Genomic DNA, 6,098 nt, shown 5'->3' on the forward strand with positions numbered 1-6,098 from the left:
GGTAGGACATCCAGGTTGTCACCTAGGCACCTACGGTTCGATCCCCAGCTATGACGTATTTGTAGAAATTTTCCTCCAAATGGAGAGCGCAATCAAAGGATGATGGGCGTCTGGGTTGGCCGCTGCGTGCACTTCCCGAGTTACCCTGATGGCCGGTAGGACACTTCCGTGGGACCAAGCCGGTCTCACCCCCAGAGATAGTCAATGGGGCTAACTGTGATTTATCATTTTTTTTATAACGTGTAGAAATTATTCTATAGTTGCTACAACGTATAACATTAAATATAATATTATTATAGTATTGTAGTAGCTATCTAGTAGCTTTTACAAGTGTATAGCAACTACTTAGGTAGTTGCTCAAGTAGCTACTATAATTGTTTTAAAATGATTTGGACCAAGTTAATAAATAGTATTTTGATAAAATAGTGTTTAGAATTTAACATTCAGTGTTTTAGAATTTAAAATTTAAAATTTAGTGTTTAGCTACAATTGTGTAGTAGTTACTAAGTAATTGCTACAACTGGTAACTGCTACAACTATTTTAAAGTGATTTTGATTAATTTAGAGCGATTTTAATAAAGTTAAGCAATTTTGATCAAGTTAATAAAGAGTATTTTGATATAATAATATTTTATATATATTAATTTTGATTAAAGTAAAATAATTAATTATTTAAGTTATAGTAGCTAAATCCTAAACTATAAAATCTTGAACCATAAATTATAAACTTTGAATATTATTATATCAAAATATAAGATCAATTTGGTTTGAATTGTTTAAATTTCATTAAAATTATTTTAAATTGTTAAAAATCACTTTAATATTGTTGTATGAGCTACCTAAGTACTACACAATTGTAGAAATTATTAAATTGTTACTATAATATTGTATTAGGTGTTACACGTTGTAGCAATTACAAAATAACTTCTATATGTTATAATAGTTAGTCATAGCTTCTACAATAGCGTTGGAGATAATAAAGAACATTGTAGTAACTACTATACATTATAACAACTATCGAATAACTTCTATATATATACATTGTAGCAGCTACCAATAGTTGTTACAATAACATTAGAATAAAGAGAATAGCATCCCTTTGATTTCTATTGAAAAAGATTTTTTTTTACTATTTACATAATTTGAAATATTTTTTAAAATTTTTTTCTTTTAATTATTAGTAGGTAACTGTAGATGGTTGAACATTTGTAATTATGACAATATTCAATCACAAATTATGTCTACATCTTTTCCAACACCGCTGTGATAAAAATGAGTGGCTACCCCTTTTTATTAAAAGGTATTTCAATTAGAAAATATTAGATATGTTCAGAATTATAGTTAAGCCTTTTCGTATCTTTAATGGTGGTACGACCGTGTTGGATAAGCAACTTCAATAAAAGGTGGAATCTGCCATCCTAACGGCCCCACATGCTAAGCAACAGCTGTAAATGCAGTGACTAATAGTGGCGTGAAAATTGAAAGCCAATTAAATTGATGTTCCAAATAGAAGTATAGCCTTACTTTGGAAGTCGGTCAACTCCACAAAACTAATCTTTCAAAAAACATCTGACTAATCTTTTTCCATGGAAAATCAGCATGTATGATTAATTCCACAAAACCAACCTTTCAAAGAACATCTGACTATTCTTCTTCCATGGAAAATCAGCATGTATGATTGAAATTTCACATCACATTCTTAAATATAGTTTGTTGTTTCTTTGGTGGGGAGAGTAGTCGTCGGACTCAGCACGTTATTGTTTGAAGTCAAGTCCACTGCTAATTTATTGTTCTAGTTGGGAACGCAATTATTTGATAATTACCCCATGACCATTGTTTAGTGGAAGCCAAAGTTCTACGTCTATATGAAGAAGAATCACACACCTATAGAATTCATTCTGCATTGGTTGGGTACTTGAATTCGTATGAGTAAGCTAAGGGACGTAATTAGCCAAGTGAGTATATTGTTCGCCAAGTTTTATACATAAATATTGGCAGTGGTGAGTGCATCCTTTTTGTGTCGAGCTCCTTATCTCACTCAACTGATTTCTTTTTATTAAGTACCTACAATAATATTAGCGCTTATAGAAAATGGAGAGTTCGTGTTTTTTTTTCTTTCTAGAAGCAACTTATTTTTTTTCTAACTAACTTCTTAGACAATATTCATTATGTTTTTCAAGTTTTAACATGATTATATTTTTTCTAAAAATTATTCCAAGCAGAATAATTAATTAGATTTTATCTTTATTCCATTTTCGGAAGAAAAAAACGAATAACTTAATTTGCAACCTCGTGATTGATTATGTACAGTTATGTAAACTCACAGTCGAATCGATGCAAAATTTGTGCATGAACTGCATGCTGTTTAATTTTCTCTTGGAATATAGTTTGGTTTTTAATTAAACAACTGTGTATATCTGGATAACTTAATCAATCTTTCAATTTAATTTGCAGATTACTTTTTTTATATACTCATAAAGATAGTCGATTAGTAGGACGATGGGATTCACTGAGATATTGCTGCTACTGATTACATCGACACTAGTGAAGGGCTCCACAAATACAGCAAACACAAATCATAATTTTCCTCTGCCTTCAAATTGTCCCAAAACATGCGGGGATATTAAAATTGAGTATCCTTTTGGCATCGGCAAGGATTGCTTTTATGCTGTTGGATTTAATCTTACTTGTTCCTATGACTCCAAGCATCCAAGACTCCTATTGGGGAATAGCAATTTACTAGTAAAGGGTTTTGATATGAAAGTGAGATTGGTCTATATTGAATCACCATATGTCATTTTGGATGTAGACCAAGAGTCCAACAACACCACACTAATCAATCTCAAGAATTTGCCATTCACTATATCTGGGCAATATTATGTTACATTCATTCATTGTTGGAATTACAGGTAAAAACTACTTGTACGTGCTTGGTTGCAATGCTACTGCTAGCATAGTTGATCCCATAACCAATAGCATCGTGGCTGCTTGTTCATCAATATGCTCTTCCAATACTTCAACGATTGATTATGGATTTATTTCGTCTGGCAATGGTTTCTGCAAGATTGATTTAGACGACTTGAAATTTAACAAGGCTTCATTGTCTATTCAGTTATACCGTCCCAATGAGAATGAGAACAACCATATGAATAACAGTGAAAGGTCCAAAATCATAGCTTTCATATGCGATCAATTGTAGTCCCTTTATGGAAAGGATCTCCAAAGATTTATAAAAAGGGAAAATTACAAAACAGAAACAAATACCTCTCTTTCTTGGTGTATCAAGGATCATTCTTCATGTAAAGAGGCCTCTTCTTCGGCCACTTATGCTTGTCGCAGTCTTAATAGTGATTGCTATGGCATCACTGATAAAGCTTTATATGTCGACCAGAATGATACTACCGTTGGATATATTTGTCAATGTTCTTTCGGTCATCATGGAAATCCATATGTACCAAATGGCTGTCAATTAGGTGATGATTCTTTCTTTATCTCTTTTTTTTATATAAAAATATCTATACATTATGCCAATATACATCTGATCGTGTATGTTAAAATTTAATCATTAGCTTCTTAGCTCCATCATGTTATTAATTTTGTTCAACATCGTGGCATCAAATGCTTAGCTCAAAAACTCAAATTCATCATACTTTAGATTATCTTAGAGTTTGATTTAGATTTTCATATTTTATATTTTATATTCATGTCAAATTCAAAAAATGTGACAACATTGTATCATGTGTATCACATGAATTAAATTATACCTCATATATTGTGTTATCAAATATCAAACACTGGTAGCAGTATTGGGCATATCTAATTGGCAAATATACTTTAATTTGTATGTTTAGCATATCAACGTTATCTTTTGGCAAATATACATTAATTGGCAAAAAAAAATTTATTTATCTTTTTTATAATATATTTCTAAGAATTTTGTGGAGTTTGATTTCCTGTTAATCATAATTTAGGTTTTTCTTGTATAAATTTACAATTGAATTATGATAAAAAAAATCAAAACTTTGAAAACTAACCTCAAAATTCAATTTTGGATATTTATATTTTTTTCAATTTTCTTTGGGTCAGAGTCTGGCTATCAATATTTTTACAAACCAAATTATATATATAATGCTTGTATGTGTGTTTTAACAGATACAGATATAAATCTTACTCCTGCAAAAGATTGTCCAAAAAAATGTGGAAATATGGCAATCCCTTTTCCATTTGGGTTAAAGGAGAAGTGTTATCGATCTCAAGAGTTTGCTCTTTCATGCAATAAGTTTTCTCATCCTCCAACTCCTCTTTATCAAAATCTTTATTTCAAAGTGAACGCAATTTCATTAGAGGATGGGCAATTAGAGCTCTTACTGGATGATCGACAATCATCTGAATCAGAATTCAATAATAATAAGTATCTCACTGTTCAGAAAGAGAAAAGCATCATCTATAATTGGATAGTTGGCTACGAGACTTGTGATGATGCTAAGAAGAACAAGAGCACCTATGCATGTCTCGCTCGATACAGCTCATGTTTGGATGCGAGTGCCACAAGAAATCACTGGGGTTCAGCATATCGATGCAAATGCATGGAAGGCTACGAGGGAAATCCTTACATCAGTGGTGGATGCCAAGGTACTGAAAATATATATCTTCACCTTTTCATATATGAATTAATGAAGCCAAAGATAAATGCCGATATATTTTGAAAACTAAAATATAACAATTTAATTTTGTGAATTTTAGATATAGATGAATGCAACTCTCCCTCCCCAGTTTGCAAAGGAATCTGCATAAATACAAAAGGAAGTTTCAATTGCACATGTCCCCTGGGAACATCAGAAGATCCTTTAAATGGAGTATGCATCCCCAATAAAAAGAAAATTCTTTTATTAGGTAAGACCTCAACTTAGTAGATTATAATTAAGATTGAAAGTATTCATTTTTTGTGATTCATGTGATTATGTGATAAATTAAGTTATATTAAAAAAAAAACAACAACAAGAGAACGAGTACATAAATATATATATTACTCAACATCACTGAAAGAAAGACTAAGCTATTATAGGTGGCATAGAATTTATAAAGTTTATATTGATATACAATGCAGGGATCCTCGTCGGTGCAAGCATTGGAGTAGGCCTTTTGTTCTTATTCATTACATTGGTCATCCTAAGTAGGAAGTGGAAGGAAAGAAATCAAAAGAAAATAAGACAGAGAAATTTTCATCAGAATCATGGTTTATTGCTTCAACAACTAATCTCCACAAATGAACATGTTGAGGAGAGAACAAATATATTTTCTTTAGAAGAAATAAAAAAGGCAACAAACAATTTTGATGAAGCTCGAGTAGTTGGAAGGGGAGGGCATGGAATCATCTATAAAGGGATTCTTTCTGATCAAAGAGTTGTTGCCATAAAAAAATCAAAAACGGTTAAAAAGAGTGAGATTGACCAATTTATAAATGAGGTTGCTCTACTTTCTCAAATCAATCATAGAAACGTAGTTAAGTTGTTTGGATGTTGCTTGGAAACTGAAGTACCTTTGCTAATTTATGAATTTATCTCCAATGGAGCCCTTTCAGATCATCTTCATGTTTTACAAAGTGAATCTAAATTATCATGGGATGATCGTCTCAGGATTGCTACGGAATCTGCAGGAGCACTTGCCTATTTACACTCAGCCGCTTCTATATCTATTTTTCATAGGGATGTTAAGTCATCAAATATTCTTTTAGATGATACTTTAAGAGCAAAGGTATCAGACTTTGGAGCATCGAGATTTATTCCTCTTGATCAAACACATGTAGTTACTGTTATATATGGTACTTTTGGTTACTTAGACCCAGAATATTATCAAACTGGTCTGTTAACAGAGAAGAGTGATGTTTATAGCTTTGGGGTTATTCTTCTTGAGCTTTTAACAGGAAAAAAACCCATCTACTTAACCAAAACTGGGTCACAACAAAATCTAGCGATGAATTTCCTTCAAAGAACAAGAGAGAAGATGCTATTTGATCTCATAGAAGATTGCATTTTGCATGAAGGAACAGAGCAAGAGCTTCTTGAAATAAGTAGTTTGATAGAAATGTGTTTGAGTTT

At 31.7% G+C, this 6,098-nt stretch overlaps 1 pseudogene; it reads left to right on the plus strand.

Moving 5' to 3' along the window:
* The first annotated feature begins 1,909 nt into the window (after nucleotides 1-1,909).
* LOC141818179 (wall-associated receptor kinase 2-like) lies at nucleotides 1,910-6,090 on the plus strand (annotated as a pseudogene).
* The last annotated feature ends 8 nt before the right edge of the window (nucleotides 6,091-6,098 follow it).

The sequence above is a fragment of the Curcuma longa genome, unplaced genomic scaffold (genome assembly GCF_044706935.1).
Source record: "Curcuma longa cultivar G26 ecotype Majalengka, Jawa Barat unplaced genomic scaffold, ITB_CL_G26_1.1 contig_23644, whole genome shotgun sequence".
NCBI classification, from domain to species: domain Eukaryota; kingdom Viridiplantae; phylum Streptophyta; class Magnoliopsida; order Zingiberales; family Zingiberaceae; genus Curcuma; species Curcuma longa.